Source organism: Geotrypetes seraphini, chromosome 2, assembly GCF_902459505.1.
Source record: "Geotrypetes seraphini chromosome 2, aGeoSer1.1, whole genome shotgun sequence".
NCBI lineage: Eukaryota > Metazoa > Chordata > Amphibia > Gymnophiona > Dermophiidae > Geotrypetes > Geotrypetes seraphini.
Window position 1 is genome coordinate 423,249,378 of NC_047085.1, and position 25,226 is coordinate 423,274,603.

The 25,226-nt window shown below is 42.6% G+C and overlaps 1 protein-coding gene across 7 annotated transcripts in view; it reads right to left on the reverse strand.

The window, feature by feature from the left end:
* The window catches only part of CDK14 (cyclin dependent kinase 14), an 895,761-nt gene that overhangs the window by 173,940 nt on the left and 696,595 nt on the right, over positions 1-25,226 (reverse strand). The window contains exon 15 of one of the 7 annotated variants that reach the window (XM_033931183.1): positions 18,537-19,280. The exons of the other annotated variants lie outside the window; for them this stretch is intronic. The gene's annotated coding sequence lies outside the window, so the exon portion shown is untranslated. Of the gene's footprint in view, positions 1-18,536; positions 19,281-25,226 lie in introns of those variants that run through there. 7 annotated transcript variants of the gene reach the window in all.

A 25,226-nucleotide genomic window follows, 5' to 3' on the forward strand; every position in this document is an offset into this window, starting at 1 on the left:
TAGCAAAAACGGTAGCAGAACGAGACTTGGGGGTAATCGTCAGTGAGGACATGAAGTCTGCCAATCAAGTGGAGCAGGCTTCGTCCAAGGCAAGACAAATCATGGGCTGCATACGAAGGGGTTTCGTCAGTCGTAAGGCGGAAGTCATTATGCCATTGTATAGATCCATGGTGAGGCCCCACCTGGAATACTGTGTGCAATTCTGGAGGCCGCATTATTGCAAGGATGTGCTGAGACTGGAGTCGGTGCAAAGAATGGCCACCCAGATGGTCTCGGGACTCAAGGATCTACCATACGAAAAACGGCTTGACAAATTACAGCTATACTCGCTCGAGGAGCGCAGAGAGAGGGGGGACATGATCGAGACGTTCAAGTATCTTACGGGCCGCATCGAGGTGGAGGAAGATATCTTCTTTTTCAAGGGTCCCACGACAACAAGAGGGCATCCGTTGAAAATCAGGGGCGGGAGACTACGAGGTGACACCAGGAAATTCTTTTTCACTGAAAGAGTGGTTGATCGCTGGAATAGTCTTCCACTACAGGTGATTGAGGCCAGCAGCGTGCCTGATTTTAAGGCCAAATGGGATCGGCACATGGGATCTATTCACAGGGCAAAGGTAGGGGAGGGACATTAAGGTGGGCAGACTAGATGGGCCGTGGGCCCTTATCTGCCGTCTATTTCTATGTTTCTATGTTTCTATGTTAACTGAAGAGATCGTTCATAAGAGGTAAGTATTCAATTACAAGTAATATAGGAATACAAATAACAAAGAACTATGGTAAGGTCAGAGTCGGGAACAAAGGAAGGAGGGAATACAAGGAGAACTCAAGGGATGGGCCGAGGTAGGGTCTGTAGGGTCTCAGTATGGGTGTAGATAGGGAGATCCGAGGGGGAGGGGGAGGTGAGGGGGCAGGTAGAAGAGTAGAGAGAGCCTATAGCTAGAGCGCTTTTCCTTCGTCTGGAGGAGCGGGGAGGGTACATGATTTAGTGATCCGCTAGGAATTTGTTGAACAGGAATGTCTTTTAGAGAGGGGAAGGAAAATGAAGGCAGAGCTAATGAAAGGAATGAAGCAACGGTGTGCAGGATTTGGAGGTGCTGAAGGTTGTGATGGAGTGGAAAGAGAGCCTAAGGATATCTAAGGTGTCGGATAGTATGAGAGATAGGATTAGAGAGGAGCTGTGAAAAGAGAGCAAGGAAATTGGAAGGTTGCAGTAGAAGAGTGAGGAGATCAGAGAGAGTGCAGGAAAATAGGCCTAGATTGTCAAAAATTTGCTTTAAAAACCGAAGGGCTGCTGTCGAAGCCATTACTGTAGTGATTTAAAAAATGCGAGTCTTTCTCCAAAAAACGCTCATGGAGAGTAGTGAAGTGGAGAGTAGTGAGTGGAGCATAGTGAAGGTTCACTAAATTATAACAATGGGCATATATACAGAATAAACGCAAAAAAAGAAAAAAAACAACAAACTTAGCTGCCAAAATCAAGCAACCCCAACCTGACATTCCCTCACCCCGGCAGTGGGAGAGATGCCCACTCACTCCTGCCAACAAGAAAAGCACTCCCCGACACCCCCTCTGGCAGCAGGAGAGATGCCCACTCCCTCCCGCCACTGACGTCAAGAAACCTACCCCCGGCAGTGGGAGAGATGCCCTCTCCCTCCCCTTACTTATGATGGCTGACCAGAGGGATGTCTACTCCTCCTTACCTTACTTATGGTGGCTGGCCGGAGGCAGCTCTCCCACTGCGGGGGGAGGGGGGGAGTGTAGAAGTGTTGGGTGATTGTGCGACATGGTAGGAGAGAGTGGGCATCTCTCTTGGCGATCTTCAATTTGGGTTGTTTTTTTATTATTATTATTTGCATTGCTGGGGGGGGGGGGGTAGCAGTGTTGGATGATTGTGTGACTCAGCCGGAGAGAGTGGGCATCTCTCCTGCTGATCCTCACTTTGGGGTTTTTAAAAATTATTTTAATTTGCTGGGGGGGGGGTCTGAGCTGTCAAACCTTACTTTTGTGTCAGTGCCAGAGCCAATCAGTGCTCAGGCACCGATCAGAAAGTAAAGCAACAACAGCTCAGAACTGTCGGTCAATTTTGGCTGCAGATGTGGCACAACGAGGTTAGAGAATCACTCAGCGATTATAGAGACTCGCTCCGAGTGATCATTTTAATATTAATGACCTTGTTGTATTACATTTGCGAGACAGTATCAGAGACTGCTAGAAAACCCGGAAGAGACCTCAGTAAGCCGTTTTGATAAACCACCGCTAAAATACATGCACGCTAAACCGGCTGAAACCGGTTTAGTGAGCACATTAAAAGCAGATTTTAGTTTTGAGAATCTGCCCCTGTCAGGATCAGAGGCGATATGGGTGGATGGGGAAGAGAGTGAGGGTATCAGAGGTATGCGTAAGGGAATTAAAGAGTACAGAGGGTATCAGAGGGTATGCGTAAGGGAATTAAAGAGTACAGGGGAACTGAGAAAACAAGAAAGTGAGGGGATCAGAGAAGCTTGGGTTATGAGAGGATTGTCTTTCCACATCCTAGATCCTCTTGGAGTATTGTGTTCAGTTTTGGAGACCGTATCTGGCGAAAGACGTAAGAAGACTTGAGGCGGTCCAGAGGAGGGCGACGAAAATGATAGGAGGCTTGCACCAGAAGACATATGAGGAGAGACTGGAAGCCCTGAATATGTATACCCTAGAGGAAAGGAGAGACAGGGGAGATATGATTCAGACGTTCAAATACTTAAAGGGTATTAACGTAGAACAGAATCTTTTCCAGAGAAAGGAAAATGGTAAAACCAGAGGACATAATTTGAGGTTGAGGGGTGGTAGATTCAGGGGCAATGTTAGGAAATTCTACTTTACGGAGAGGGTGGTGGATGCCTGGAATGCGCTCCCGAGAGAGGTGGTGGAGAGTAAAACTGTGACTGAGTTCAAAGAAGCGTGGGATGAACACAGAAGATTTAGAATCAGAAAATAATATTAAAGATTGAACTAGGCCAGTTATTGGGCAGACTTGTACGGTCTGTGTCTGTGTATGGCCGTTTGGAGGAGGATGGGCAGGGGAGGGCTTCAATGGCTGGGAGGGTGTAGATGGGCTGGAGTAAGTCTTAACAGAGATTTCGGCAGTTGGAACCCAAGCACAGTACCGGGTAAAGCTTTGGATTCTCGCCCAGAAATAGCTAAGAAGAAAAAAAAAAAAAAAATTTTTTAAATTGAATCAGGTTGGGCAGACTGGATGGACCATTCGGGTCTTTATCTGCCGTCATCTACTATGTTACTATGTTACTATGTTACTCTTTCTTCCTCTTTCCTTTATTTTCATTCCTCTACTTCCTGATTTCTTCAGCCTCCTCTTACTCTCCCCTTCTTCTTTCCTCTGAGATCCCCTCTATTACCACAAACTGGAGTATACTTCCTTTTCTAGTAGTCACTATCACCTTCTTTTCTTCCCAGATTGATTACAAAGATGCTTCTTCCCCAAAATCAAACAAACTGGACCCACAAGAAAAGCCAGAAAATGGCTTCATTGTTTACAAAGATTTTTTTTAAAAACCTACATAAACATGCAAATATATGCAATTTTATACAATGTGAAAACCAAGTTTTGCAAAATTTCTGAAACTTTTCTGTAGAACTTTCCAAATCTTGTCACAGTTTCCGCCTTTGAACTGCTGCGGGAAACTGGGGCTGTGCCTGTATTGTCACCATTTCATTTCATTCCCATGCTGTCCATTTGAAGCCTTTGATTTACCCAATATGGCTCCTGCTAGTCTAATTTCACTTCAATGATGCCTTGAATCGTTGCTACATTTTTATGAGACATTTCTTGGTTTTGATACAAGCTGAAAGATGGTAAAGCCTTACTTTCTTTTCAGTGTGATTTACACAACAATGGACCAAATGATGTATGAGGTAGTGCTTATTTAGACTTTGTCTGATGCTGGTCATCCATAAGTCACTACCTGAGCTCAATACCCCTTGTTTACACCCTAAGAGCTCATACAGAGGCCCTTCAAGTTCACTTATTTATTTTCTCATATCGGCTCTCACAAGATTAAACAGTCCCTTCAAGAATTTATTCAGGTTAGCCAATCATCGATTTATTTATAATTAGGACTTTTTGGCAACTGTTTAGTCCAGAAGGTTAGTTTTTTTTGTGCTAAAGCCTTACTGTGCCACACAACATCGGCTAGTATTGGTTTTGAGTTTTCAAGCATTAATAGAACTCAGCAGGATCACTCAGTCTTCAAGCTCCAACTTGCACATGTTTATTGCTGCATTACAGAAGATGGCGAGCGTTAACTAAGCTAGCATACGCGATGGAACTAAATTATATTTTTTTAAATGAGTTTCTGAATGACATTTCTGTGCATGCCTCTGCTTGAACCGCCTGGTGTATATTCAAGTTCAAGTTTATTGTTTTCTTGATATTCCGCACACCAAATAGTCACTAAGCGACTTACAATAAAATTAATATCGATGAAGTTTATATAAAACAGAAAATATATATTAAAAAAAGGTAACATACAGCACAAAAGGGCAAATAGAAAGAACTCCAATTTGTAATAGAAAAGTAAAGGAAAGGAAAACACCTAACGGGATGTTCTAGTTGCTCGTATTACAAAATTTTTAAAGTTCAGGTCCCTCTGAATAAAAAGGTTTTAAGGTCTCTCTAAAAATTATTAAGGCGGTCTTTTACTAAGGCACGCTAGCCAATTTAGTGCACGCTAAATGCTAACGTGCCCATTATATTCTGTGGACACATAAGCATTTAGCGCGAGCTAAATCGGCTAAGCACACCTTAGTAAAAGACCCCCCCCCCCCCCCCCCCAGTGAGGTTTGAAGTCTAAAGCAAAATCCATAATTCAGGACCCTGAACCCCCAAAATGGAATGATCTACACCAGAGATCTCAAAGTCCCTCCTTGAGGGCCGCAATCCAGTCGGGTTTTCAGGATTTCCCCAATGAATATGCATTGAAAGCAGTGCCTGCACATAGATATTCATTGGGGAAATCCTGACAACCCGACTGGATTGTGGACCTCGAGGAGGGACTTTTGAGACCCCTGATCTACACTAAGGCCCTCTTTTACTAAGGTGCGCTAATCAAATTAGCGCAGGCTAAACGCTAACGCGTGCCTGTTAGTCTAGGGACGCGTTAGCGTTTAGCACGCGCTAATCAGTTAGCGCACCTGAGTAAAAGAAGGGGTAAAATAGTGAAATCTGTCCATCTGCTGAGACATTTCTCTAAGGATTACAGTCAAGTATCTGTTGCTTTAACTTCAAATTTCACCCATTTCTATGTTGCAGAGCTTGACAGTTTCTCCTTAAACCTCTTCCATTCCTGCTAAAGTGCACATCATAACAAAGGTGCAATTGTCTTGCGACTCTGCTTTCATTTTAATATTTTAATGATTCATGCTGTCATTTCATCATCGTCAATACTGTCATTAATGGACTCTAAAAATCAAAATCATTCTCAACTGCATACCAAAAACTGCTCTCTTATCAGAATTGCCACCAAGGATGATTTGTGCATTTCCAGACATTTTAGTCACTAACTTGACCCTCAGTATGCATGCCAAAAGTAATTTTAGTGTAAAGACAAGCAAGAGCGTTTCACTGTCTACTCAGTCTCCCCATCTTTTCAATTTCAATAATACAATGGCTTCTTGTGTAATCCTGCAGTAATCTATCTGTCTGAACAAAGGCCGCCTCTTTAAATGTGAAGTGACAGTGCACTACATTAAAATGCTTTTTTTTTCCTATAAGGATTCTATCTTATCCTGTACAAAGATACTCTGGAACCTCTAAAATGTGATTGTCTTCAGTTTTCCATGAAATCAAGTGTAAAATCACAACCTGATCCAGAGCGTAGGGTGCCTCTTCAATGCCCTTTCATGCAGCCCTTCTGTGCCATAATTACTAGTGTTTATCTACAGATGCTGGTCAGATCGGGAATCCTGGTTATAGCCTTTTGTTCCTTATGGTGATTTGTCAGGGCTGGGACACAGGGCAGGGAGGTGGTAAATTAGCTTGACTGTTCAATAGGGTCAGGCAGATGCCTGGCTGCACTGTATGCCATCACACTGGGGCCAGCCCCAGTGAAAGAAAGAAGCAGACACTAACACTATTATTCCCACCAGTGAAGAATGGCTAAGGAAGGCTAAACTTGAATACACAGGCATGGCACATGAAAATATCATCAACAAACGCCAATACTTCTTACTGGAAAGCCTCTCTTTTATTATTTACCCTGGGAAATACCAAGAAGCTAGTACATTTTGCAATGTATTTTGCTTTGCATGGACATTCTTCCAGTCTACTGTGAATATGTTCGTATATATGCCTTCAGACTTGCAAAGTGAAATTTGAGCATCATTTTAGATGTAGCAAAGTTCTTTTTTCATATATATATCCAGTTTAATTTTTAAATCTTACCATAAATATATCATTAAATCACATGTAGCAGATTTCTTGAAACTGTACTCTCTATTGGAGCATGACACAGGGACAAATTTTTCCCCATCCCAACGGGAACTCATTTTCCCGTCCCTGCCCCATTCCTGCAAGCTCTGTCCTCATTTGCACAACTACAAACATTTTAAAATCATAAGTGATCGAGGCTTGTGTGGTTAGGGCAGAGCTTACAGGAATGGGGCAGCGTCAGGGACAGCGACAGAACTCGTGGGGATGGGACGGGGAAAATTGAGTTCCTGCAGGGATGGGGACACATTTGTCCCCGTGTCATCCTCTACTCTCTATGTCCACAGGAAGAACATTCTCAAGTTCCTCCTCTTAAGTGAAACCTTTTTTCCAAAATGATGATATATATATGGAAACTGGATTTTCTTCATTAAATTGGAGAGAATGATAAAAGAGCCTTGCATGCAAGAGCTAGAGGTCCGTCTTCCACAAGTACTGCATCTGATGTGCCCTAAACAACCCCACCAGAACACAGCAATCTACCAATAAGCTGACTAGGCTTAACCCAAAAGTAGACTGCACAAGGGAAAATTACTAAACAGACAAACATGGTTTCGTGGAACACAGACAACATGGATTTAGCCAAGGGAAGTCTTGCCTCAGCAATTTGCTAGATCAGTTTGAATGCATGAATAAACAAATGGACTAAAGATAAGCTACTGAGTGTATCTGGCCTTTTTGAAAGCAGGGTTACCAGATGTCCGGGAAAACCCAGACATGGAACAGTCTACCGGTGGTGGCTCCTCCTCCTGCTTTTTGTCTGCCGCGGTCTGTCTCCAATGACGTGCAACTTCCTGTTTCCGCCCGGGTGGACCGTGGTGGATGGAGGGCTGGAAGGGGAGCCATGAACAGCACTGCCGAGTCGCTGCCGAGGCCGGCGGACTTTCTGGCATGGCGGCGCTGGACGGGCGCGGAGGGAAGGCCATATAGTCACTGGACTCAGAAGGGGAAGATCGGGAACGTTGCCATGGGCCACATAAAAAGGCCAGGCGGGACGGATTCAGCCCGCGGGCCTTGTGTTTGATACATGTGTCTTAGAGAGAGGAAGAGATAATAGTTACTGTGGATGGGCAGACTGGATGGGCCATTTGGCCTTTACCTGCCATCATGTTTCTCTTGTTTCTTTTTAGAGGACTGTCTGGGTGCCTGGAAGGATTCCAAAACCTAGCAGTTTTCTGAGTTTGGAAGTCTGTGTGCTCTGGGCTGCGTCTGGAGGACCTCTGCGCATGCATGAACATTGATGTGATATCATATGCTCATGTGAACACGCATGACATCATTGCGTTAATGCCTACCTAGACTCACACTGGCTACCGATTCGAGCTCGAATCCAATTCAAATTCTATTGTCTCTTATTCAAAGCAACAAACGGAACTGCACCCACCTATCTCAACAACCGGCTAAATCATAACAGCATATCCAGACCAAGAAGAACCCAGACCATATTCTCTTACCCATCACTTAAGGGAACTCAGCGTAAAAAAATGTATGATGGCCTCCTGACGACGCAGGCAGCGAAGCTGGACCCCTCCATCCTCAACCTGCTGACAACTACAAGTGACTATAAATCATTCCGAAAAGAAATCAAAACTCTGCTTTTCAAAAAAACTATACAACCTTCTTATTCCCTCCTCTCGCTTCCTCCGCCTTCCACACAACTAGCTAACCTCCCCCTTCTACTTGTATCCCCCCTCTGACCCTATCATGAAACCAACCCTAAACTTCTTCCTCCCTTCTATTCACCACCCTTACTCTGTAATTCCCTTGCATCCACTATATAAGCATCCCCTGCTTCTCCTATGTAATCATCCCCAAAAAGGCAACTTCTTGGCAATGTCCAGCTACCTTATGCTGTAAATTGTAACTTCCTGGAAATGTCCAGCTACCTTATGCTGTAAATTGTAACTTCCTGGAAATGTCCAGCTACCTTATACTGTTATTTGTAATTCCTGGAAATGTCCAGCTATCTTACTCTGTAATCCGCTTAGAACTGCAAGGTACAGGCGGAATAGAAGTCACTAATGTAATGTAATGTCCTCACATGTGCAGACACCCTCCAGTCCTTGGGGAAGGAGACAGGAGGTTTGGCTTGGGGCTGGCTGGGGGCAGAACAGGATGGGGGCTAGTTGTCCTCTTTTTTTTTTAAAGAGGAAATCTGGCAACCCTACCAAATACCTCATGAAAGAACCCTGAGGGAGTTAAAAATCCAGAGGCAGAAGGAAATTCTGTGTTGTGGACTGGAAACTGGTTAAAAGATAGAAAATAGAAACATTAAATGGCCAATTTTCTCAATGGAGGATGGTAAATAGTGGCGTATCACAAGGACCTTATACTGAGACTTGTGCTTTGCAACATATTTATAAAAGATCTGGCAATGGGAACAAGAGAAGTGATAACATTTAAGTTCATCATAACCATACCGGGTCAGACCAATGGCCCATCTAGCCCAGTATCCTGTTTCCACAGTGTCCAATCCAGGTCACAAGTACCTGGCAGAAATTCAAATAGTAGCAACATTCCATGCTAACAATCCCAGGGAAAGCAGTGGCTTCTTCCATGACTCAATAGCAGACTATGGACTTTTCTACCAGGAACTTATCCAAATCTTTTTTAAACCTAGCTACCCTAACCACTGTTACCACATCCTCTGGCAACGAGTTCCACAGCTTAGTTATTCACTGAGTGAAAAAATATTTTCTTCTATTTGTTTTAAAGACAATGACCTGTAGTGATCTAATAGAGTAGTAGAGTAATAGATCATTACAGGTCATTGACCTGGGGGGCCACCGCGGGAGCGGACTGCTGGGCGTGATGGACCTATGGTCTGACTCAGCAGAGGCAATGCTTATGTGTTTATGTGCTTATTTCCATGTAACTTCATTGAATGTCCCCTATTCTTTGTCATTTGCAGATGACATAAAATTATTCAAAGTTGTATGTGGATTGTGATAATTGCAGGAAGGCCTTGTGAGACTGAAAGACTGGGCATCCAAACGCCAGATGAAGTTGAACATGGACAAGTTCAAAGTGATGCACATTGGGAAGAATAACCCAAACTATAGCTACACACTGCAAGGGTCAACAGTAAGAGCTGCCACCCAGGAAAAGGATCAGGCATTTTTGTGGACAATACATTGAAATCTTCAGCTCAGTGTGTTGCAGTGGCCAAAAAGAATAAGAACTATTAGGAAAGGAATAGAGAAAAAGCAAAGAATATCATCACGTCTCTGTATTGCTCCGTGGTGAGACCCGAGACCGCACTGTGAGCAGTATATGCAAGTTTGGTCACCACATCTCAGAAAAGATATAGTGGAATTAGAAAAGGTATACATACTGTATCCTGTATTATTTTCTGCTATCATATGGGAAGGTATAGCAATCTCAAAAGGATATTAATTTGGTTCAAGGAACAAAGACAACACAAAGTTGGTTATTTTAGAAGCCCTATTTGTGATTTGGATGTCCATGGGCACATAGCTTTGTATATCATATACACATCTAAATCCTGATTTTTAGAAAGTCGGGATATATACATTCAAATTGTGAATAAGTGCATATGACAAGGGGGCATGGTCTGAACATGTTTTGGGCAGGACTAAGGTGGCGCAAACAGATCTGACCCTTTTTTAAAACTTTAATTTGCAAATTAAGGCCCAAAACTCAACTACCATTGAGATCTCTGATTTGGTAAGTAGTTGGAATGAGGCAATTTCATTAGTAGCTGAAATGTTAGCTCCTCTAAAATTATGTAGGAAAGAGATTTAATTTGCTTCTTGGTATGCTGGTATAATTTCAAATGCAAATTCCAGTTACACCAGGTAGTTTATATAAGGATTCATCAGATGAATTAAAGTTAGATTATCTGATTATGATGAGGAATGACCAGTGTGCTTTGAATAGTCCATGTGAATCATTTGCAGTGCTCCAGAATTCTACTAAGAGTGATAAAAGACAACTCATTCAGATTGATCAGCTTCACCTGTCAGCTAAGGCTTGTAGGGGGAGAGTGTGGTGCAGTGGTTAAAGCTACAGCCTAAGCACCCTGAGGTTGTGGGTTCAAATCCATGCTGCTCCTTGTGACCCTGGGCCCCCATTGCCCTGGGTACATTACATAGATTGTGAGCCCACCAGGACAGAGAGGGAAAAATGCTTGAGTACCTGAATAAATTCATGTAAACCATTCTGAGCTCCCCTGGAGAAGGTAGTGGGACACATAACTGAAGGTTCGCCTAAGTTTTCAGATAACCTTGGGCTGGCCATGGTCCCTTATTATCAGAGACTTTCTACTACCTGCTGAATTAATTTAGCAGATTTATATTCTGTCTTCCTAAGTGGATTACATGTATACAAATAAAACCAAACAACATCTTAAAAACACGAGACATAAAACTTGAACAAAGCTGTTATGTAAATCAAAACATAAACTTAAGCTCTTGGCATGACCTGAGAGAAAACATATGCCAACTGGTTGTTTAGTCCTTTCTTGTCGATCTGCTAGAGAAAAAGCTCCTGTACTAGTCTACGCTAAATGTATTTTAGGTAATGATAGAATTGATAAACACAGATTTCCCTGTGGACCAATAAATTTGTAAAGCCTGTGATAGGTATAATGTGGTCTCATTTTCCTTGTACATCAAGCAAAACAGTCTACATTTCATTTTTTTTAAAAAAAGGGTAACCAATGAAACTGCTTCAAAGTTGGACAAAGTCGGTGATTCTTTGGGATACCAGCAAGAAGTCTGGCAATGGCATTTTGGTCCAGTTGTAACACTCAACACTGATTTTGAGAGAGGCCCAGAAATATAGTTAACAGTATTCAAAAATTGCTAAAGTCATCCAGGCAATTCTATAAATTGGTACCTCAGTCTAGGTGTCACTATGCTGTGCGCTTTGTGCCAATTACAAAATGGCATCTTGGTGCCAGGATCCCATTATAGAATGCTAACGAAGGTTGGCATTGGTGTGCTCATTTGTAGGTGTGCTCTCTTCCACCATGCCAATGGTAGACATAAGTTGGCAAACCTAGATGTGCCAAATGATGCACACAGTTTATAGTATTATATATATTACGTGCTTAACGGGGAAGTATGGCCATGACCTGATCTATGTGAATGCCCCCTTGAAGTTAGGCACTATTGCACTTAGGTGCTACCTTATAGTGCATATAGGTACCTATTATTTTGATGGCACCTTTGACATATGTAAGTATTGTCTATCTCTAGGTACCAATATAACTTAAGACAGGCATCTGAAAAATTTTAAAACAAACAAACCCTAAATGTCATTTGCACAAAGTGTGTAATAGAGAATGACATGTGACAGAATTCATCACCGTGGGAAACCATCCCCATGTCATTCTTCAAGGAGAGAGGGAAGAATCAGAGTATGAATGGGCACAACCACTGGCCCCTCAAGCCTTGCATTAAAGAATGCTGGTGTAGAAGGACTGAGGTTGAGGTAGACACTAAAGAATAACAGTCTCTGGTATCCAGAGCAGATATTGTGATGTCATAATGCCTCATTCTACCAATGCCTAAGAGCCAACCTCATCAGTGATGTCACAATGGCTTCATTATCCTATACTTGGCTCAAACAAGAATCAGAGTATGAATGGGCACAGCTACTAACCCTCAAGCCTTGCATTGATGAATGCTGGTGTAGAAGGACTGAGGTTGAGATAAACACTAAAGAATGACACGGGATGGTTTCCCATGGTTATCCAGTTGATACAACAGGGCCATACATGTTGAACAACATAACAGTATGGAGATCTGAAGCATTGTCATAGAAAGAACATTTGTACTGAAACCCAGTCTTTGTTTGGCATCTTTGTTAGAGCCTAGTACTCTAGTTTTCTTACTGAATTTCTGATCTCAACTTTTTTCTGTGGAACCCTCCTCAATCCAGTACCAGCCCCCTCTGCTGGATTCTGATCTTATTTCTGGACTTAGTCTTTTCAGTGAATACTCAGGTGTATTTGTTTCCTGTCTTCTTTCTGATATTTCCTAGCATCTGCAACTCTATCCCAGGCTCTGGGTTTTAGGCACCTAAGCCTTTACATCTGACAGCACTGGACAGTCCAACCAGTGGGAAGACATCTGCTACAGGCATAAGACCCACCCAATTTTCCTTAGACCGAGGATGTCACATCTCATGGACAACCTCTCTGTGTATCTTGTCTGCTTGCTGTTTTTGGGTCCTCCTTACTGAGAACCACCACAGGAAACTGTGGCTAGTATGGACCATGCTAAGATGGCTACTATCCTAACTGCGTATGAGAAACTAAATCAGCAATTAGAACATATGAATAAGCATTTGACTCAGCTCAAGTATAGATCGAAGAACTACATCAGACTATCCAGTCCATGCAAGCATAGCCTGGGGAGCCTGATCCTCCATAACCCCTGTATTAGAGATTGCTAGCTACATATCATAAGGAATCTAGGATTGGCAGTCTACTGCATTTTTTGAAGATCTGAACCTTCTTGGATTTATGAACCAATGCTCCAGTTTACTAGATGGCATACATTATATCACTGTTGACTTTGAAGGGACACACTGGGGAGACTGAATCCCTTTGCCACAAATTATGCCTTTATGAATATCTTTAAGAGAGTTTTGATTACATATCCATTGCCAATTTCTATTCCCGATTGCCAAACTAGACAAGACGCTGACAAAACAGTACACGATTAAAGGCGTCAATGCCACAAGGACAACTATCCATGCATCCCTACCTCCATCTGCAGCCATCCACATTTCCTTTAACAATGAAACTAAGACTACTGCAGTCCCATGTTCAAAATGATATCCAAACTATAAAGAATGAAATAATCCTCTAACTTCAAAATTAAATAACAAACTCAATTAATTTACCTAAAAAGACAGATTGCCAATGAACTGATAGGCTTCAGGATGACTTCCAACTAATTCAGTTTTCTCTTTCAAAAGGGACCTTATAACAGCCCGCTTCAAGAATAATATGACAATACCTAGACCTAAAAATGCAATCACTGTATATAACAACTGGGCTAGCTTTGCTGCATAGCTACTTAAAAGACCTACTGGTATGGGATTACACAGCAAAAGCATTGTAATCTCATGTTGTGACAATTAATTGACAGTGAACAATCAGTTCTGTGAGACTTTGCTCCTTACAAATCCTTCAAAACAAGAGGGGACTTTGTGATTCCAAGACCCCTGACACAGGCTTCACACCGAAACACAGGCCGTGTTGGGTCATATGTATTCAATTTTTGTCCTTATTCTATAGGCTGCTTGTGCTGTTTTCTTAGCATGGTTGATCCAATGACTAACCTTTTCCCCCTCCCCCAGTGACTCACCTTGTCACTACATGCACCATCAAACTCTTCAGAAGCTAATAAATCTTAACCTTGACAAAAGTAGGCAGAATAACATCAATTGTAACCATTCCAAGGCAGCAGCAGATTGTAAGGGAACTAACATGCTTTGAAGTCCTCTTTTTCCCACAAAATTCCATATAATCTGAAATAATATTTTTGGCCTACTGTTTAAAATCACTATTTGCTCAAAGAACATGCGTTTACCTTTAACAACTGCTTACTTATAAAACTGCATATAATCTTTGCTCAGAAAATTCATGTGTCTTTTTTTTCCATTCCATAAGGCTTGTTCCTTTGTTTCCAGAGATGCCAAGTCTCACTGATTAGGAATGTCACTCTTATTTGAAGTTTATCTCATTCTCACACTCTTTCAGCCCTTTTTCATTCATTAAGCCTCAGTGCTAGTGCACTGATTCCTAGTGCCCAATCTCTTAATGAAAATATATTTACATCTCCTTTCTCCAAAAATCACAACGCTCAACTACAAGCCCAAGTGAATAAAGACTCTCCCTTACTACTCTCTGATTTTCCTACCTCTAGCCCAACTCAAATGTACTACAAAATAGCATAAAAATACTCCATTCTTTGAAAATACCAATAGCAGCTGTAAACAAATACACATTATTTTATGAAGATCGCCCTTTTATCACATGTCTACAGCAACATGAAGCTTCTGCCATTTTAGAGGGACAAGAGTCATGGGCTGATGACCTCACAGCTGCTCTGGAAAGACAGAATCCAGTGACTCCCACAATAGCTCACAAGAAGCATCAAAGCATTTCAGTCACTACAGATAACAGCCTGCTCTTGCAGACACATGACTGCTAGGTTACTCACAAGCAAAACAACAGGCAGCTGGCAAAATACCAATTTGTTGTAGCTTTAAAGGGCTTGAGTGTCACGGGCTGATGATGTCACAGCTGCACTAAGAAGGCAGAGCACACTGGTGTCTGAAATAGCTCACAAAAAGCATCAAAATGTTTCAGTGACTGCAGATGACAGCCTATTTCACAGACAAAACAAAAGTCATATTCTTTTAAATGGAGTTTAATTGTTTCAGTTTGGCCAGTGTTCAAAATGGTTTTGTGGTAGAGTATCAATCCTCAGATTTGTACAGCTTATCCAATGGTGAATGATGAGCGAGAGAGTTTCTTGACATGCATGGGGTAGCTGGCTGAAGATAATGACTGCTGAAATAATAGTGGGGAAGTCAATGTTTAGTGGCAGCTCTAGACTGGATCAATCATGTTTCTACAGGGATTTCTAATTACTAAGTAATGCATCATTCTCTTCAAGCTCTTCCCTGTGCCACTGAGAATTATTTCAGAATATTAAGCAATTCTTTCAACAGGCTGCCTGACTTGCAATACATGTACGTTAAGGATGTACACAAGCAAAATGGTTTAGTTATTTTAGAAAATTTGTTTTCTTCCCCTAATTTTTTATTTTTTTTTTCAGTTTGTTTCGCTTATTTGTGTTAATAAAAATTGTTGAGCCTTGAAAGTGCATGGCAATCAATTGTATGCATTTTAAAAGAAGGCATATACAAGTGGTGCCTCACACAACGAACTTAATTCGTTCCAGGAGCAAGTTTGTTATGCGAAAAGTTCGTTATGTGAAATGCGTTTTCCCATAACAATACATGTTAAAAAAAATAATTCGTTCTGTAGCATAAAATATGCTAAGATGACATAAAAAAAGATAAATTTATCTTGTTAGAGCTGTTAGCATGATATAGAGGGGATATATGTGAAGGGGAGGGGAGACAGGGGTTTTGTTGATCCTTGCTGTGTATTATAATCACCCCCACATACTCCCCAGTACCTTTTTTAATTCCTCCCATCTTTCCCAGCCAGTGGCGTACAGGCCAGAAGCGCAGAGATCAGGAGCAATTCCTCTGCATGCCTGTGTGGGCCCATGCCGATCTCCGAATGGCTGCAGTTAGTTCTTGTGAGTCCCGCGAGAGCTGGCTGCAGTTAGTTCTTGTGAGTCCCGCGAGAGCTGACTGCAGCCATTCAGAGATCAGCGCAGGCCCAGGCAGTAGCACAGAAGGCTTGCTCTTGATCTCTGTCTGCGCTTCTGGCTGGGAAATTTGCTAGACCACCAGTTCGAGTGAGCGGGTGAGATTAAAGTTGCAGCAGTGGTGGCTTATTTAAAAAAATATGTGGCGGCGGGGGGAAGTTTAAAAATATGCAGTGGCGGCAGAGGCTTAAAAATATGCAGCAGCGGCGGCAGGGGGGTTTAAAATATGTAGCGCCACTGCACAGGGAGCCAGGCGGAGAGAGGGCAGTTAAGCGATGCAGCTCGGGCGACTTCGTTGTGTGAAACGAAGTTCGTTGTGGGAAGCAAGACCTGAAGTTCGTTGTGCGCAGCGTTCGCTGTGCGAGGCGTCCGTTATGCGAGGCACCACTGTACCTCCAAGTCAACATTATCGCAGCCATTTTACAAACACAAAGTACCAAGATTTATACATGTAATTTTATAGTTTATTATAATTTCCTATACCACCTAATCCAAACAAATAGATAGAGCTAGGCAGTTTATAGACTAAAGATGTCAGTATTCAGAAAGAAACAAAAAAGCAGATCTACTATATTGTTCATACAAAATTTAAAAAAAAAATTAAAGCTGAAATCTAGAAACCACTTAGGGCAAGATTCTTAAAAATTTGCGTTAAAAAACAATGGACTGCTATCGCAGCCGTTATAGTAGTGATTTTAAAAAAGCGAGTCACTCTCCAAAAATTGCTCATGCAAATGAGGTTGGCAGAGAGTAGCAAAGATTTGCTAAATTTGCATGTGATAGTAATGGGGACATGCGTAGAATAAACACACACAAAAATAAAACCCCCAACAAATAGAGCCGCCAAAGTCAAGCAACCCTCCACCTGGCAACAGGAGAGATGCCCACTCTCTTCTGCAGCCAAGCAACACCCCCCCACCAACATCCCCTTGGCAGTGGGAGAGATACCCACTCTCTCCCGCCGCCATGCAACCCCCCCACCCCATGCCTCCGACGACCCCTGCCCTCTCCCTCTTACCTTACTTAGATAGCTGGCCAGAGGGATGCCTACTCCCTCTGGCCAGCAGGCCTGCCTCTTCAAAATGGCGTGCCTTCCCCTCCCCGATGCATCCTGGAATGCACCAGGGAGGGGCCTGAGGCTCTGATTGGCCCAGGTTGTTTAAGGCTCCTCCTATAGGTGGAGCCTTAGGCATCCAGGCTAATCAGAGTCTTAGGCTCTTCCCTGGTGCATCTGGGGAGGGGCTTAAAGGCTTTAATTGGCCCAGACGCATAAGGCCCCAGCCATGGGTCAATCAGAGCCTCAGACCCCTCCCCAGATGCACCAGGAAGGAGAAGGACACAGCTAAGAGCAGCTTATCTGAGGAATGGATGTCTCTGGAAGGTGTATAGAGAGAATGAACACACTTGTAGTTCTGCAATAGGAGCTTGAACTAAATGCGAAGGCGGATAGGGAGCCAGTGAAGTGATTTATGGAGAGGGCTGACACGAGTGTAGCGAGATTGGTAGAAGTTGAATCGTGCAGCAGAGTTTTGCACAGATTGCATGGGGGGGGGGGGGGGGGGGAGGAGAGGTGGCACTATGGGAGACCAGTTAGAATTAGACTGCAATAATCTAAGCGCGAGGTTACGAAGAGTGTGAACAAGGGTCCGGGTAATGTGCTCAGAGAGGAAGGGGCAAATTTTGGTGATGTTGTAGAGAGAGAAGTGACAGGCCTTATTTTTACTGTGGGGTGAACTCAGGCATCCTACAGTATATTTTCTATCTGCACACACTACCCATGAGTTAAATAATAACATTTATTTTTTAGCACTAGGGGTTTGTTTGATGTGACTATGTTAATCGGTAAGCACATGGGCATTGCCACATGCTAAATGATATAGCACGTGGTTAGTCTGGGAGTGCTTATTGCTTAGACAATAAGTATAGTTAGGGCAGGGGTAGGGCTCTCCGGTCCTCGAGAGCCGTATTCTAGTCGGTTTTCAGGATTTCCCCAATGAATATGCATTGAAAGCAAATAGATCTCATGCATATTCATTGGGGAAATCCTGAAAACCCGACTGGAATACAGCTCTTGAGGACCGGAGTTCCCTACCCTTGAGTTAGGGGCTCATGCACTAATTGGAAAATGAGCATATGGCCATTATTGCAAACATGAAAAATGTGGCCATTTTATAGTCATGCCAAAAGTGGCTTCAGCACATCCACATAGTGCAGGTCACTCTTCAGCACTGTCAAGTCAAAGGGCCACTTAAGTTGCTGATCTATGTTTACTCAAATAAAAGGCACCTACACCCAGTGGTGTAGTAAGAGGGGGCACTTGGCGAGGGTGCAGGAACTGCTGGTGCCTCTCCTCCTTTCTGCCCCATCGAGTACCTCTTGAAATGTTTGCTGGTGCAAGCAGCATCTTCTTCCCCCTGCTTGTGCCAATCTTGGCTCCCTTCTGATATCACTTCCTGGTCGCGGGACTAGGACGTGATGTCAGAGAAGATCCGAGGCCGGTACGAGCAGGAGGTGGAAAATGCTGTTTGCGCCGGTGAATATTTCAAAAGGTAAGCGGAAGGGGGACACTCGAATGGCGGGGAAGAGTGGGAGCAGGGGCATATGGTGTGGCGATGTCAGGCGTCACCGCCCTGGGCACCTCCCTCCCTTGCTACACCACTGCTTACACCGTTGAAAATCTATCCCTAGTTGTTGACAATGTAAAGATATAATAAAGCTGTAAGTAATTGTATTTTTAAGCATAGCTCATCCATAAAATCTTCAAGGCCTTTCCTCAACAACATATAAAGGTATACTTGACTCTCAAAAAGAGCGTGAGAGAGAAGCGGGGAGAGGAGAAAGTTAAAGCAGAAAGGGGAAAAACAGAATGTCCATATTACACAACTATAAGAACACTTTTCTTTTGTATTATCAAAACACAGCTCACCTCCACAGATGAGTGCTGCATAGGACACCTCACTCATAGAATCAGAACCTACTACTACTGTTTATCATTTTTATAGCCCTGAAAGGCATACGCAGCACTGTACATTTAATATTTTAATATATGGTCCATGCTCAGAAGAGCTTACAATATAATCTAATTTTTGTTTGTTTATCTGGTGGATTTCAGAAGTCTTAAAAGTTGCTGCCAAACTGGCAATATGAGAAGCTGAAGTCTTCCATTTATCCACTAGAGATGGGCAGCAGAGATCATAAATCTTTCCAAATATGTTCACTTTTCTTTTTTTTTTCTAAAGTTTGGAATGAAACACATGTAAAGACAAATTACGCTGACTCCATGCAGATGGATACTGATATTTTAAAAGACGAACGCTGGATTCTTTCCTCATGTTTTCCTTTGATCAGCATCTGATAACTCCCCCCAGCCCCAATCACACATGCCCATGGCATCATTCCAAGCAATGGCACTGTACAAAACAAAACAAAGAGAAGCTTAGCCATTAAAAGGATTCAATGGGGGGAGGGATGGTGTTCTGATACAAAAGGGTTTTCAGCACTGCTCTTTGCTAATTTAACACCATTCACAAAATTTTTCCATTCCTAATTTTGGGCAATCTAGTATGCCCTCTCCTGATTACCAAGAAATGCTTTGTTTCCCCATTGTCACTAGAAGAATAAAATTGTGGCTCTGTCTGGTCAGATTAATGCAGTAGCTAGGAACAATGCCAAATGCTTTCTGGAAGAAATGGACTGAAAAGAAAAGAATCTGGCATTTTCCCATTAAAATTCAGAGGCACCGGTGCATGCTTCTGTGTGAAGTGATAAAGTGCCACAGTTATCTGAAGATCCTAAGTCATACAGGGTGTCCACAAAGTCTCTTTACAATTTCAAAAAATTACTAAAAAGGCAATTGATGGGATATGTTAATCAAATTTGTTCTATGTACTCAGTCATATCAAAGTTTGTAATCACATTGCATTTGGATATTTCAGGTACTCTGTTGATGAAAGAAAGGCTGTTGAATAAACCCCTAAACAAAATGGCTACTCCTCAAGAAAAGGCACAATGTGTATCGTGGTTTATTGAAACAAAATCAGATAAGCAGACTCAGCGAAACTACAGGACTAAGTATGGGAAAACATCCACCATCATGTCCGTCAGTTCGTGCATGGCACAAGAAATTTATGGAGACAGTAACAGTATTGGATAAAGAAAGGAGTGGATGACAAAGAACATCAGAGGAAAATGTTGATCGTATAAGATAATCCTTTGCTCGTTCTCCTTCAAAATCCATTTGTAAAGAGGTGTATTAGAAGAGGCAAAAAACCAAACCTTCAATATCTATTCCTCATTTTGTAATAATTTCCACAGATTTGTCTATTCATTTGTTTTTTAAATAAAATATTGAAATTGTAAAGAGACTTTATGGACACCCTGTATTAATTCAGATCACTTATTTAAACAGGATAAACTTGTGTGTGTGTGTGTGTGTGTGTGTGTGATTTTATAAATGACACACATAAATTACGACGGAAAAAATTGGCACTAAACGCAATTCTTTAAAGAGTGCTCTGGACTTAGTACTCTTTATAGAGCAGCACTAAAGGTCAGATTCTGTAATTGGGTGTCTAAAAAGATAGGCGCCTAAAGTCAGGCACCAATTTCATGTCATTCGCACTTAGGCGCCCATTACAACATTGTGCCTAACTAAAACTTAGGCACCTATTAGACACCTACAATGTAGGCCAGGGTTTTAAAAGCCTATATATTATAGGCGCCTAAGTACTTTAGAGAATCGTGCTTAATAGCCCTAAGCCTTCTCCACCCCTAAACACTCCTACTTTGGAGTTAGGCGCCATAAGACAGGCACTTATCTTATTTGGAATCATGCTTAAGATAGGCGCCTATCACCCAATTAATTTTTATTCTTTTCAATTATTACCTTATTAAAGCTCATAATTGAAGCCAATATACTAATTAAGCTAGGTGCCTAACTCAGGCGCCTTTTATAGAATTTCTCTCTTAGAGCCTGATTCTATAAATGGTGCCTAACCACATCTAACTTGTAAGCACTGGTTGGTGCGGTTGCCAATCAACTGCTAGGCGCTGCTTATAGAATCATGCTTAGCAATGCCTAGGCATCCTTATGGTACACTTCTCCCTCCGTATTCACAGTTTCAGTATTTGCAGTTTCGATTATTCACGGTTTTTAGCTTGCTGGCTCCTCCCCCCAAATTACATCAGTTTGCATAGAGAAATTGCTGATTCCAAGCGTTTACAGAGAAAATCACTGATTCCCAGCACTTTGTTCACCGTGTTTTGCCTCTCCTTCAGAAACAGGCCAGGACTCCCACCATGTGATTTGCGGTTTCACCATATTTACAAAGCTTTTTAATAGAAAACAGCAAATAACATTAAAAAGTTATTCACGGTTTTTCAGTATTTGTGGGTCTGTTAATTCCCTATCATAGCGAATATGGAGAGAGAAGTGTATACTAGGCCATACTAGGCCAGGGTTTTTACTTTATCACATCACAACCTACTGCACCCAACTGTATACCTCCCCAATAGCCTTATGGCTGCAGGTTTCATCCATATGTCAGTTCAGTAGGTTTTGGGTGGGCTCACACTTTCCACTACAAATGTACTAGATAGAGTGTGATATGGACCTGGGTCCATTACATTGACCTAATCCAGAAATCTGCTTGCTGCTCTGTTGGAACTGGCCATAAAATCTGAAGCTGTCATATAGGCTGGTATGTATTGTTTCTAGAGACCACACCTTCAAAAAGATATAAATAGGATGGAGTTGGTCCAGAGGGCTGCTACAAAATTGGTTAGTGGTCTTTGTCATAAAGCATATAGGGACATACCTAGAGAGCTCAATATGTATACTCTAGAAAAAAAGGTAGGAGAGAAGGGATATTATAGAGATGTTTAAATATCTCCGTTGCAGCCTTGTTGCTACACATCGCGCTCACTCCCAGGATCGGTCATTGCAGGGGGGGTTTCGAGTGGGGGGGGGGGAAATTATTACTGTGGCTGCCAAGGGCTACCAGAGCACAGACCTTTGGCATATTAGAGTTCTGTTGATTGTTTTCTGTAAGCTTCTTGGGAAGGGGGGGATTCTATCCGGGGCTTTTGCTGCTTGGGTAGGGTTCAGGGGGAGGTGGGGAGGGGGTTTTCTACTCTTGTTCTATCTAAACAACGCGACAACTTTTGTATTGTTGAATGTTAGTTCCTTTGACTTTGTTGTATTCTTTGTTGTTATGTATTCAAAATGTTTTGTATTCAAAATGTTTTCAAATGAAGGAAAACTCTGGCATGAGAGGGCATAGGATGAAGTTAAGAGGTGTCATCTAAGGAAATACTGTTTAACAGAAAGGGTGAGTGATGCATGGAACAGTCTCCCGGAAGAGGCGGTGGAGACAGAGACTCTATCTGAATTCAAGAAAGCGTAGGACAGGCATGTGGGTTGTCTTAGGGAGAAGAAATAGTGGATGTCACAGATGGACAGGCTGGATAAGCCCTGTGCCATGGAAGCTACCTTTTCTCACATATACCTCACCCAGTCAGTCGTGGAAGGGGTGCTGGGCTGTTACTTTCTCCATCTTAAAGATATCACCCCTTCTTCTGCCTCAATCTCACTGCTCCCCCTACTTTGAATTCCACTCCATCCGTGTCTATTTGCTCCTCTACCCCTCTGAGTAGCAGTTATTTACCGACTCCCTGATAAGTCTCTTTCTTCTTTCCTCTCTAACTTTTGACTCCTGGCTCTCCTTCTTTCTCAAACTCTCATCTCTTTCCTTCTACTACTACTATTATTTATCATTTCTATAGTGCTGAAAGGCGTATGCAGCACTGTACGTATAACATTCAATAGATGGTCCCGGCTCAGAAGAGCTTACAATCTAATTTGGACAAACATCCTGGGTGACTTCAACATCCATGCCGATGATCCCTCTGACTCTACTTCCAAGTTTCTTGCTTTAACATCTTCATACAGTTTCCAGCCGTGCTCTACCACAAGAATGGCCACTGCCTTGACCTTGTCTTCTCTTCCAACTGCTCTACCACCAAATTCTGCACCTCAACTCTTCCTCTCACTGACCATCACCTGTTATGTTCACAACTCATCACCCGACCAATCACTATCTATATGTTTAGGAACCTTCAGCCATTGTCTCATCCCTTCCTTCAACTACTATGTTAAACAAGTCTTTCAATGAAGCCGCCTTCTCCTATAACACCATTCTTTCCTCTGTTCTAGATACTCTCACTCTTCCCATTTCAAGTCCTTTAAGGTGTGCCAAACCCCAGCCCTGGATGACCCCAAACATCTGCTACCAGTGCCAGACCTGCTGAATGTCTTTGGCTTATATTCAGCATACATGCTGATTTCATACAATTCAAATTCCTGTTGACATCTTTCCAGTCTGCCTCTTGCTTGCCAAACAAGATTACTACACCCATTTAACAAACTCTCTTAGCTCTAACCTTTACCATCTCTTTGGAACACTCAGCACTCTACTCAAAATGCCTCCACCTCAAATCCCCCCTTCACTTTTCCCTTAAACGATGGCAGAGTTCTTCTATGACAAGATTCCCCTTGAATTCTCAACCAAACTACCTCCCCCCCTTCCAGCTGTCCACTCTACCAGCCTCCCTTCAACCCCTGTCACCTTTTCCTCCTTTTCTGAAATCGCTGAAGAGGAAATTGAACATCTTTTTACTCCTCCAAACCCACTACTTGCTCTTCTGATCTGATTCCCACCCATCTACTTGTCATCCTTCCTTTCACATCCTCAACCTATCACTGCCCACTGCAACTGTTCCTAATGTCTTCAAACTTGATGTAGTCACACTTCTCCTCAAAAAACCCTAACTATACCCCATACCCCATATCCCCCTCCAGCTCCCATCCCCCTTCTCCCCTTCTTATCCAAGCTACTTGAACGTGCTGTTAACCTCCATTACCGGAACTTCCTTTCATCTCAAGCTATTCTTGAGCCACTACAATCGGGTTTTTGCCCACTCCATTCCACAGAATATGCCCTTACTAAAGTCTCTAATGACTTGTTCCTGGCCAGATCCAATGGCCTCTACTCTATCCTCATCCTTCTAGATCTATCTGCTGCCTTTAATATTGTTGATCATCACCTACTCCTCGATACGCTGTCCTTGCTGGAATTCCAGGGTTCTCTCCTAGTTTTCTTCCTACTTCTCCCATCCCACTTTCAGTGAATGTAATGGTGGATCCTCTTCCACTGCTATCCCACTGTTAATCAATGTACCTCAAGGCTCTATCTTAGGCCCTCTTCTTTTCTCCATATATACCCACTTCCTTGGTGCACTGATCTCCCATAGCTCTCAATATCCCCTCTATGCTGATGACTCCCAAATCTACCTCTCCACTCCAGACATTTCTATAAGAATCCAGACCCAAGTCTCAGCCTGCCTGTACAACATTGCTGCCTGGATGTCTCAAAGCCACCTAAAACTAAATATGGCTAAGACAGAGCTCCTTATCTTTCCTCCTAAACCTACCTCCCTTCTTCCCCTGTTCTCTATTTCCTGTAGACAACATTCTCCTCCTTATCCTATCAGCTTGCAACCTCAAGGTCATCTTTTATTCCTTTCTCTCCTTCTCCACTCAGATTCAACAAACCACTAAAGCTAGCTGCATCCTCTATAATATTACCAAAATCTGAACTCTCTTTTCTGAGCATACTATCAAACCCTTACCCACAATCTCTTAGAAACATAGAAACATGAAGGTAGATAAAGGCCAAATGGCCCATCCAGTCTGTCCATGCACAGCATCCCCTATTTCCTCCTCTCCCTAAGCGATCCCATATGCTTGTCCCATACTTTCTTGAACTCACAGTCTTTGTCTCCACAACCTCTACCGGGTGACTATTCCAAACATTTACGATACTATCTGTAATATTTCCTCAGATTACTCCTGAGCCTATTATCTCTTAACTTTATCCAAAGCCCTCTCATTCCAGAGTTTCCTTTCAAATGAAAGAGATTTACCTCATGCACATTTATGCCATGTATGTATTTAAACATCTCTATCATATCTCCCCTCTCCTGCCTTTCCTCCAAAGTATACAGATTGAGATCTTTAAGTCTGTCCCCATATGCCTTATGATGAAGACCACTTACCATTTTAGTAGCTTCCTCTGGACCGACTCCATCCTGTTTATATCTTTTTGAAGGTGTGGTCTCCAGAAATGTATACAGTATTGTAAGAGAGGTCTCACCAGAGTCTTATACAGGGGTATCAATACCTCCTTTTTCCTACTGGCCATACCTCTCCCTAAGCACCCAAGCATCCTTCTAGCTTTTGCTGTCACCTTTTCAACTTGTTTGGCCACTTTAAGATCATCCCATACTATTACACCCAA